The sequence below is a fragment of the Dendrobates tinctorius genome, unplaced genomic scaffold, assembly GCF_039654945.1.
Source record: "Dendrobates tinctorius isolate UK_male_01 unplaced genomic scaffold, ASM3965494v1 ptg000264l, whole genome shotgun sequence".
NCBI lineage: Eukaryota > Metazoa > Chordata > Amphibia > Anura > Dendrobatidae > Dendrobates > Dendrobates tinctorius.
Genome location: NW_027361931.1, coordinates 1,906,724 through 1,918,630, shown reverse-complemented (window position 1 = coordinate 1,918,630; position 11,907 = coordinate 1,906,724). Strand labels below are relative to the sequence as shown.

The 11,907-nt window shown below is 49.9% G+C and overlaps 1 protein-coding gene across 1 annotated transcript in view; it reads left to right on the top strand.

Annotated features, from left to right (window-relative positions):
• The first annotated feature begins 2,104 nt into the window (after positions 1-2,104).
• Positions 2,105-11,907, top strand: part of LOC141069452 (uncharacterized) — a 158,745-nt gene continuing 148,942 nt past the window's right edge. The window contains exon 1 of the mRNA XM_073558997.1: positions 2,105-2,353. The gene's annotated coding sequence lies outside the window, so the exon portion shown is untranslated. The remainder of the gene's footprint in view (positions 2,354-11,907) is intronic.

Sequence of the window (11,907 nt, the reverse complement as noted above, 5' to 3'; positions counted from 1 at the left end):
TGCATCGGGCGCATAAAAAACGCAAAGAAAAACGCAAAACAAACGCGCGTTTTTTTAACGTCATGCGCATGCTGATGCGTCAAAAAAACGCAGCGTTGCTTGCGTTTTACATGCGTTTTTGCATGCGCTTGTGTTTTTTTTGCACATGCGTTTTTAGGTGTGTCATTTTTTCCATTGTCTAGAGAACATTCTAGACTTTTTTAACTCAAAAACGCATGCGCAAAAAAACGCAACCGTGCGCAAGACCATGCGCACGCATGCGTTCCCATAGACTTCAATGTGTTGTTTTTGCACATTCCGTGCACAAGCGTTTTTTTGCCGAGACAGGGCGCACCAAAAAATGCAACATGTTGCGCCTGGCGCGAAAGACAAAAAAACGCATGCGCACGAAAACGCAAGTGTGCGCAAGACCATGCGCACGTCATGTTAAACATAGGTGCGCAGTGCGCATGCGCACGGGTGCGCACGATGCACTGCGCACAAAAGCGCAAATGTGAAACCAGCCTAATCCTTTGCGCGAATAACCGCAAGACTTTGCGCTCCTGGAACGTCATCGCGGTTATTTCCGCAAAGGCTTACTGGGACCGGGAGCGTGGAGAGAGGCGGGAATGCTGCGCGGGACGTCGGAAGGTGAGAATAACAATATTTTTTATTTTAATTCTATTTTTTACAGGGATATGGTACCCAAAGCCCGGAGGACAGTCTCCTCTCCTCCGGACCGTGGGTACCATCTGCAAATGTTCTGCTTACTTTTCGCATAGTGTGCACAGCCACATGCGGGAAGCAGAACAATGCATTCCTATGGGTGCGGGATCGCTGCGATTCCGCAAAATTAATGAGCATGCTGCGGTTATTTACCGCGAAGCGATTCCGCCGCGGAAAAAAGCACAGCATTGCGGAGTCCCATAGGAATGCATGGGATGCTGGTTTTTTGCATTTTCGCGTTTAAAACCGCCGCGGAAACGTGAAAAAAACGCGACGTGTGAACGCAACCTTACATTTCGCCAGCTTGCTTTTTCTGAAATTGCCTCCACCCCCGACGACCAATGTGCGAAAATTTCACACGGGCCAAGATAGTCTTACAAATATTACAGAGAATGACGATAAAAATGTCAAATGTATAAATCAGGAGAACAAGAAATGTGCCCAAAAGCATAAAATATAGAACAGTGTAAAGACCCTTCCTGGCTGACCGGGATGGCAGCACCATTAACCCCTTTCTGTCTGGCCGGTGATGTCCGCACCATTAACCCCTTCCTATCTGGCTGGTGATGGCCGCACCATTAACCCCTTCCTGTCTTGCCGGGATAGCGCACCATTAACCCCTTCCTATCTGGCTGGTGAAGTCCGCACCATTAACCCCTTCCTGTCTGACCGGGATAACCGCACCATTAACCCCTTTTCTGTCTGACAGGTGATGTCTGTGCCATTAACCCCTTCCTGTCTGACCGATGATGTCTGCGCCATTAACCCCTTCCTGTCTGACCGATGATGTCTGTGCCATTAACCCCTTCCTGTCTGACGATATCGACACCATTAACCCCTTCCTGTCTGACCACTGATGTCCACACCATTAACCCCTTCCTATATGGCAGGTGATGTCCGCACCATTAACCCCTTTCCTGTCTGACCGGTGATGTCTGCGCCATTAACCCCTTCCTGTCTGACCGATGATGTCTGAGCCATTAACCCCTTTCCTGTCTGACCGGTGATGTCTGCGCCATTAACCCCTTCCTGTCTGACCGATGATGTCTGAGCCATTAACCCCTTCCTGTCTGACTGGTGATGTCTGAGCCATTAACCCCTTCCTGTCTGACCACTGATGTCCACAACATTAACCCCTTCCCATCTGGCAGGTGATGTCCACACCTTTAACCCCTTCCTGTCTGACCGATGATGTCCGTGCCATTAACCCCATGCTGTGTTACCGGTGATGTCTGCACCATTAAAACCTTGATAAATTCAATAAAACAAAGCATTAAAAAGCCGGGAGACTGGACTAGAAGGAAGCCTGTATGAAGATCTGAAGGAATCCACTCCGATCTAGTCCTGTCAGTGCTGAGCTCACTACATCAGAGGGGATTATCTAACTCCGATGCCGTCACCTCCGCAGGGAGCCGTCTAGACCGGAGGATCACACACATCATTCCGATCTATACGTAACCCAGTCGGCGCGAGGAGGCCCCGCCCTTCCGGTGACATCTCCATCACAGAAGCCACTCCATTCTAGACACTTCCCTGTGTTACCTTCTCTAATCACTGAGCAGAAACTGCCCGTGTCCCGCACTACAGCCTAGAGGAGTGGCCCGGTCACAGCGCCATTATGGTCCGCTGCGCCGCACACACAACCAGAGTAAGGAACAGACCTGGGTATAATCTGCTCCGTCTGAGGGTCGGACCTGTGACGTAACCTGTGTATAATCTGCTCCGTCTGAGGGTCGGACCTGTGACGTAACCTGTGTATAATCTGCTCCGTCTGAGGGTCGGACCTGTGATGTAACCTGTGTATAATCTGCTCCGTCTGAGGGTCGGACCTGTGATGTAACCTGGGTATAATCTGCTCCGTCTGAGGGTCGGACCTGTGATGTAACCTGGGTATAATCTGCTCCGTCTGAGGGTCGGACCTGTGATGTAACCTGTGTATAATCTGCCTCCGTCTGAGGGTCGGACCTGTGACGTAACCTGGGTATAATCTGCTCCGTCTGAGGGTCGGACCTGTGATGTAACCTGTGTATAATCTGCCTCCGTCTGAGGGTCGGACCTGTGATGTAACCTGTGTATAATCTACCTCCGTCTGAGGGTCGGACCTGTGATGTAACCTGGGTATAATCTGCCTCCGTCTGAGGGTCGGACCTGTGATGTAACCTGTGTATAATCTGCCTCCGTCTGAGGGTCGGACCTGTGATGTAACCTGTGTATAATCTGCCTCCGTCTGAGGGTCGGACCTGTGATGTAACCTGTGTATAATCTGCTCCGTCTGAGGGTCGGACCTGTGATGTAACCTGGGTATAATCTGCCTCCGTCTGAGGGTCGGACCTGTGATGTAACCTGGGTATAATCTGCTCCGTCTGAGGGTCGGACCTGTGATGTAACCTGGGTATAATCTGCCTCCGTCTGAGGGTCGGACCTGTGATGTAACCTGGGTATAATCTGCCTCCGTCTGAGGGTCGGACCTGTGATGTAACCTGGGTATAATCTGCCTCCGTCTGAGGGTCGGACCTGTGATGTAACCTGGGTATAATCTGCCTCCGCCTGAGGGTCGGACCTGTGATGTAACCTGGGTATAATCTGCCTCCGTCTGAGGGTCGGACCTGTGATGTAACCTGGGTATAATCTGCCTCCGCCTGAGGGTCGGACCTGTGATGTAACCTGGGTATAATCTGCCTCCGTCTGAGGGTCGGACCTGTGATGTAACCTGGGTATAATCTGCCTCCGTCTGAGGGTCGGACCTGTGATGTAACCTGGGTATAATCTGCCTCCGTCTGAGGGTCGGACCTGTGATGTAACCTGGGTATAATCTGCCTCCGCCTGAGGGTCGGACCTGTGATGTAACCTGGGTATAATCTGCCTCCGTCTGAGGGTCGGACCTGTGATGTAACCTGGGTATAATCTGCCTCCGTCTGAGGGTCGGACCTGTGATGTAACCTGGGTATAATCTGCCTCCGCCTGAGGGTCGGACCTGTGATGTAACCTGGGTATAATCTGCTCCGTCTGAGGGTCGGACCTGTGATGTAACCTGTGTATAATCTGCCTCCGCCTGAGGGTCGGACCTGTGATGTAACCTGGGTATAATCTGCCTCCGTCTGAGGGTCGGACCTGTGATGTAACCTGGGTATAATCTGCCTCCGTCTGAGGGTCGGACCTGTGATGTAACCTGGGTATAATCTGCCTCCGTCTGAGGGTCGGACCTGTGATGTAACCTGGGTATAATCTGCCTCCGTCTGAGGGTCGGACCTGTGACGTAACCTGGGTATAATCTGCCTCCGTCTGAGGGTCGGACCTGTGACGTAACCTGGGTATAATCTGCCTCCGTCTGAGGGTCGGACCTGTGACGTAACCTGGGTATAATCTGCCTCCGTCTCAGGGTCGGACCTGTGACGTAACCTGTGTATAATCTGCCTCCGTCTGAGGGTCGGACCTGTGATGTAAGCTGTGTATAATCTACCTCTGTCTGAGGGTCGGACCTGTGATGTAACCTGGGTATAATCTGCTCCGTCTGAGGGTCGGACCTGTGATGTAACCTGGGTATAAGCTGCCTCCGTCTGAGGGTCGGACCTGTGATGTAACCTGGGTATAATCTGCCTCCGTCTGAGGGTCGGACCTGTGATGTAACCTGGGTATAATCTGCCTCCGTCTGAGGGTCGGATCTGTGACGTAACCTGGGTATAATCTGCCTCCGTCTGAGGGTCGGACCTGTGACGTAACCTGTGTATAATCTGCCTCCGTCTGAGGGTCGGACCTATGATGTAACCTAATCTGCCTCTGTCTGAGGGTCGGACCTGTGATGTAACCTAATCTGCCTCTGTCTGAGGGTCGGACCTGTGATGTAACCTAATCTGCCTCCGTCTGAGGGTCGGACCTGTGACGTAACCTGTGTATAATCTGCTCCGTCTGAGGGTCGGACCTGTGATGTAACCTGTGTATAATCTGCCTCCGTCTGAGGGTCGGACCTGTGATGTAACCTAATCTGCCTCTGTCTGAGGGTCGGACCTGTGACGTAACCTGTGTATAATCTGCTCCGTCTGAGGGTCGGACCTGTGACGTAACCTGTGTATAATCTACCTCCGTCTGAGGGTCGGACCTGTGATGTAACCTGGGTATAATCTGCTTCCGTCTGAGGGTCGGACCTGTGATGTAACCTGGGTATAATCTGCCTCCGTCTGAGGGTCGGACCTGTGATGTAACCTAATCTGCCTCTGTCTGAGGGTCGGACCTGTGACGTAACCTGTGTATAATCTGCTCCGTCTGAGGGTCGGACCTGTGACGTAACCTGTGTATAATCTACCTCCGTCTGAGGGTCGGACCTGTGATGTAACCTGGGTATAATCTGCTTCCGTCTGAGGGTCGGACCTGTGATGTAACCTGTGTATAATCTGCCTCCGTCTGAGGGTCAGACCTGTGACGTAACCTGTGTATAATCTGCCTCCGTCTGAGGGTCGGACCTGTGATGTAACCTAATCTGCCTCTGTCTGAGGGTCGGACCTGTGATGTAACCTAATCTGCCTCTGTCTGAGGGTTGGACCTGTGATGTAACCTAATCTGCCTCCGTCTGAGGGTCGGACCTGTGATGTAACCTGTGTATAATCTGCCTCCGTCTGAGGGTCGGACCTGTGATGTAACCTAATCTGCCTCTGTCTGAGGGTCGGACCTGTGACGTAACCTGTGTATAATCTGCTCCGTCTGAGGGTCGGACCTGTGACGTAACCTGTGTATAATCTACCTCCGTCTGAGGGTCGGACCTGTGATGTAACCTGGGTATAATCTGCTTCCGTCTGAGGGTCGGACCTGTGATGTAACCTGGGTATAATCTACCTCCGTCTGAGGGACGGACCTGTGATGTAACCTGGGTATAATCTACCTCCGTCTGAGGGTCGGACCTGTGATGTAACCTGTGTATAATCTGCCTCCGTCTGAGGGTCGGACCTGTGATGTAAGCTGTGTATAATCTACCTCCGTCTGAGGGTCGGACCGGTGATGTAACCTGTGTATAATCTGCTCCGTCTGATGGTCGGACCTGTGACGTAACCTGTGTGTAATCTGCTCCGTCTGAGGGTCGGACCTGTGATGTAAGCTGTGTATAATCTGCCTCCGTCTGAGGGTCGGACCTGTGATGTAAGTTGGGTATAATCTGCTCCGTCTGAGGGTCGGACCTGTGACGTAACCTGTGTGTAATCTGCTCCGTCTGAGGGTCGGACCTGTGATGTAACCTGTGTATAATCTGCTCCGTCTGAGGGTCGGACCTGTGATGTAACCTGTGTATAATCTGCTCCGTCTGAGGGTCGGACCTGTGATGTAACCTGTGTATAATCTGCTCCATCTGAGGGTCGAACCTGGGTGTAACTGGACTACAATACATTAGGTAAAAGCAGAACAGTGACTGCAGATCTGGGTGTAACTGGAGTACAATACATTAGGTAACAGCAGAACAGTGACTGCAGATCAGGGTGTAAGTGGACTACACTACATTAGGTAACAGCAGAACAGTGACTGCAGATCTGGGTGTAACTTGAGTACAATACATTTGGTAAGATCTGAACAGTGACTGCAGCTCTGGCTGTAACAGGAGTATAATACATTAGGTAAGAGCAGAATGGTGACTGCAGTTCTGGGAGTAACTGGAGTACAATACATTAGATAACAGTAGAACAGTGACAGCAGCTCTGGGTGTAACTGGAGTACAACACATTAGGTAACAGCAGAACAGTGACTGCAGCTCTGGCTGTAACTGGAGTACAATACATTGGGTAACAGCAGAACAGTGACAGCAGCTCCAGGTGTAACAGGAGTATAATACACTAGATGGTGGCCTGATTCTATCGCATCGGGATTCTAGAGTCTCTGTTAAAATAAAAATTAAAAAATAGTTATGTACTCACCTTCCGACGGCCCCCGGTTTCTCTCCCTCCTCTCACCACGTGCCCGGCATCTTCCGGTTCCAGTAATGCTTAGCGAGAAGGGCTGAAGATGACGTCACACTCACGAGAGCGTGACGTCATCAGCGGTGTTTCGCGCAAGTCCAGGTGCTAATGCCCTATATCAGACCGCCCCTTCATATGGTCGGGCCTGATTATCGTGTTTGCTTCTCTGCTAGGGCTGCATTGTCCCTTCTTGGTCGCTCTCTGTATTCAGTGCCCCTGCACTCTACCCTGTTGTGCTTCTTCGCACACTCTCTGTGCTCGTACTCTGTCTATTGTCCTGTGTCATGTCTCGTGTTGTCTTGTTTGCCATGTCCTGACTTTTCTATACTTAGCTTTGTCTTGCTCGCTATGTGCTTTGTCTGAACATGGCTCTGGGCATTTGTTCCGCTTCTTTCTCCTGTACCCGGCTCTGTGCTACTGCCTACGTTTCGCTCTATAGCGTTTTCCGCTCTCTAGATTTTGTACCTTGCCTTCCTGTCTAGTACTATTTTCGTGCGAACTTGCACATTCTCCTTTCGTACCAGGCTTCGCCGTGCCATCTTGCACGCGTCTTAGTTCTGTACCTTTGCCTAGCCCTGCCTTGTGGCTTGCGTGCCCCTTGCATGCACCTGGTCGTACCCGTGCCCACCTGTCTGTGCCTCAGCCGTGCCGCCTCAGTCGTGCCAGTCTGTGCCTCAGCCATGCTCGCCGGCCATTGCCCTAGTGGTGTCTGCCTGTCTGTGCCTCAGCCGTGCCGCCTAAGTCGTGCCCGCCTGCCTGTGCCTCAGCCCGTACCAACTGCCGGTGCCTCAGGCATGTTTTCCGTGCTCCCTTGCACACACACTGTTTCTCGCACTGTGTGTTTCATGCTTCTTTAGCACATGTCTTTTGCTATCTTTGCTCTGCCCTGAATCTTGTCTCTGTCTTTTCTGATTACTATGTCCTTAGTTTGTACCCGGCTCTGGGCTCTAGCTTACGTTCCACTTCTCTCTTTCCTGTACCCGGCTGTGTGCTACTGCCTACGTACCGCTCTCTGCCTTGAACCCTGACGTGCCCCTTTGCACGTGCAGGACCATGCCTTGAACCCTGACCCTGGCGTGTCCCTTTGCACGCGCAGGACCATGCTGTGAACCTTGTACCCTGGCATGCCTCCTAGCGCGGCCAGAATCATTCTTTACCGTGATCCTGGAGTGTCTCTAGCACGCGCAGGACTTTGAATCTTGAATCCTGGCGGCTCCTCTAGCGCGTGCAGGTCTAGCACGTCCAGGAACTTGCTTTTAACTGTGAACCCTGCCTTTGACCCTGGTTTTTCTCCTTTAAACACACCATGCCTAATACCTTGAACCCTGGTGTGTCCCCTAAGCATGCACCATGTCTAGTATCTTGAACCTTGATGTTTCCCCTAAGCACGTACCATGCCTGGAACCTCGGACCTTAGCGTGCCCATTGGCACGTTATCATCTCTGTGTCTTTGTGATTACGTCTTGCACCTGATGGAACCCTGTGACCACGCTTTGCACGTCCTAGAATCCTGTCCAGTACCTGGCATGCCCTGCACGCATCCTTGTTATGTACCTGTGTACCTGGCGTGCCCTCTGCACGCACCCGTCTCAGTCTTGTCTTTTGCGAGCCGGCCATCTGGTCTCAGCAGTCGTGGTGGCTCACTTCCTTGGGCTTGCCCCTGACACTCCCTGTATAGGGGGTGGTCCTCACTAGGCCAGCTCTCCCTAGGTGGGTGGGTGCCACGACCCAGAGGGTCCACTCCAAGAGTTACATCTCGTCTCGCCATGAGACGTCTCAACCCCTAGCAGAGTCCAAGTGTTACACGTGGTGAACGAATGGAGAAGATAGTTCAGGAATATCTAGAGCTGAATATAAATACTATCAGGGGAGGATTTGGACCCTTTCACATTTTGGATGTTTTATCGTGCCCGGCAGCCACCATTCTCTCAGAACATGTCTTCAGCGCTGCTGGCGGTGTCCTGACGGATAAGTGCAGCTGGCTGTCCCCTGAAAGTGTAGACTGCCTAACTTTCATCAAGATGAACAAGTCATAGATCTCCAAGGACTTTTGCACCCCAATTGCAGACTGTACAGACTTGGTGATATTGCATTTTTTGCTGTGATGCTTTAACCCCTTTACCCCCAAGGGTGGTTTTGCACATTAATGACCGGGCCAATTTTTACAATTCTGACCACTGTCCCTTAACGAGGTAATAACTCTGTAATGCTTCAACGGATCTTGGCGATTCTGAGACTGTTTTTTCATGACATATTGTACTTCACTTTAGTGGTAAAATTTCTTCAATATAACTTGTGTTTATTTGTGTAAAAAATGGAAACTTTGCGAAAATTTTGCAATTTTTAAACTTCAAATTTTTATGCCCTTAAAACAGAGAAATATGTCACACAAAATAGTTAATAAATAACATTTCCCACATGTCTCCTTTTACATCAGCACAATTTTGGAAACAAAAATATTTTTTGTTAGGAAGTTATAAGGGTTAAAAGTTGACCAGCGATTTCTCGTTTTTCCAACAAAATTAGCAAAACCATTTTTTAGGAAGCACCTCACATTTGAAGTCACTTTGAGGGGTGAATATGGCTGAAAATATACAAAAGTGACACCATTCTAAAAACTGCACCCCTCAAGCTGATTAAACCCACATTCAAGAAGTTTATTAACCCTTCAGGTGTTTCACAGGAGCAGAAGCGACGTGGAAGGAAAAAATGAACATTTAACTTTTTAGTCACAAAAATGATATTTTATTAACAATGTTTTTATTTTCTCAAGGGGAAAAAGGAGAAAGTGGACCGCAAAAGTTGTTGTCCAATGTGTCCTGGTACGCTGATACCCCATATGTGGGGGGGGGAGCACTGTTTGGGCGCATGGCAGGGCTCGGAAGGGAAGGAGCGCTGTATGACTTTTTTAAACTAAAATTGGCTGAAATTGAGATCAGATGCCATGTCGCGTTTGACGAGCCCCTGATGTGCCTAAACAGTGGAAACCCCCCACAAGTGACCCCATTTTGGAAATGCGACCCCCCTAAGGAACTTATCTAGATGTGTGGTGAGAACTAAGAAACCCCAAGTGTTTCACTAAAGTTTATAATGTCTGGGCGTGAAAATAAAAAATCCTATTTTTTTTCTTCCCACAAAAGTGATCTTTTAGTCCCCAATTTTTAATTTTCCCAAGGGTAACAGGAGAAATTGGACCACAAAAGATGTCCAATTTGTCCTGAGTACGCTGGTACCCCATATGTGCAAAAAATACTGGTTGGGCACACGTCGGTGCTCGGAAGGGAAGTCGTGAAGTTTTGAAATGCAGACTTTGATGGAATGGTCTGCTGGTGTCCTGTACCGTTTGCAGAGCCCCTGATGTGCCTAAACAGTTAAAAAAAAACCCCACAAGTGACATCATTTTGTAAACTAGACCCCCAAGGAACTTACCGTATATACTCGAGTATAAGCCGACCCGAGTATAAGCCGACCCCCCCTAATTTTGCCACAAAAAACTGGGAAAACGTATTGACTCGAGTATAAGCCTAGGGTGGGAAATGCTCCATAGATTATTCCCCCATATACTGCCCCCATAAGAAGCTCCATATTGTTCCCCCATATACTGCCCCCATAAGCAGCTCCATAGATTGTTCCCCCATATACTGCCCCCATTAGAAGCTCCATAGATTATTCCCCCCATATACTGCCCCCATTAGAAGCTCCATATTGTTCCCCCATATACTACCCCCATTAGAAGCTCCATATTGTTCCCCCATATACTGCCCCCATTAGAAGCTCCAAATTGTTCCCCCATATACTGCCCCCATTAGAAGCTCCATAGATTATTCCCCCATATACTGCCCCCATTAGAAGCTCCATATTGTTCCCCCATATACTGCCCCCATTAGAAGCTCCATAGATTATTCCCCCATATACTGCCCCCATTAGAAGCTCCATATTGTTCCCCCATATACTGCCCCCATTAGAAGCTCCAAATTGTTCCCCCATATACTGCCCCCATTAGAAGCTCCTTAAGATTATTCCCCCATGTGCTGCCGCTGCTGCAGCATGTAAAAATAAAAAAAATTACATACTCACCTCTCCGTCGCTGGGTGTCAGATACTCACCTGTCCTCCGTCCATGGCTGCTCACCGCTATCTGCAACGTCATCAGTCAGTGACGTTCAGACTGCAGGGGGCGCGGCGCGCACTAATCACGTCACCGCGCCCTCTGCTGTCTCAAGTCAATGACCGATGGCAGACAGCAGCAAGCAGCCATGGACGCAGGACAGGTGAGTATCGCTATACTTACCCGTCCTGACGCTGTCGCTTGAGCCCCAAGCTTCTCCACGCTCTCTCTTCCTGCGTTCAGCGGTCATGTGATACCGCTCATTAAAACTCATGAATATGCGCATATTCATGAGTTTTAATAAGCGGTACCACGTGACCGCTGAAGGCAGGAACAGAGAGCGCGGAGAAGCTGGGGGCTCAAGAGACAGCGTCAGGACGGGTAAGTATGACCTGACACCCCCGCCCCCTCTCCCCCTCCAACCCCCCGGTGTATATGACTCGAATATAAGCCGAGAGGGGGACTTTCAGCCCAAAAAAACGGGCTGAAAATCTCGGCTTATATTCGAGTATATACGGTATCTAGATGTGCCCTCTTTTTGGAACTAATCTACTGTTTCCTGTAAAGTAAATTAGTAGTGCATGGAGGTATGGTACAATTTCAAGCAATCCTTCATGCACAGGCCAGGTTTTCAGGTCATGTGTCGCCTTGATAAATGATGTCCTTGCATATTCCCCTTTTGTAACCACTCGGAACCTTTTTTGCGACTTACCGCCTTTTCCAGTTTGCGGGACCTCCCCCGGGAAATGCTGACCTGGTACGATACGGCACCTTCAGTTCTGGAAGTACTGGGGCCCGCTCCTTCCTGAGTGCCAAATATCAGGGCCTGAAGAAACTGAAGGTACGACGTATCGGTGTGGTATGCATATCTTGACTGCAGGAAAGCGTTGAGCATTGCCAATCTCTTAAAATGGACTAAGGACTCATCCACACAGATGTCCCTTTGGGGCACTTCAGCAAACTTTTTGTTGAAGTGTTGGATGACCAGCCGAACTTTGAACAGACGGTTAAAGTTGGGTTTATCTCGTGGGGGACACTGTGCATTATTGGTATAATGCAGGGATTTGTGGATGGCCTTAAAACGCTTCCAGGCCATGACCATTCGGAACACTGGAGTGTTATATAAAATATCAACACTCCAATATTGCTGGATTTCTGGCTT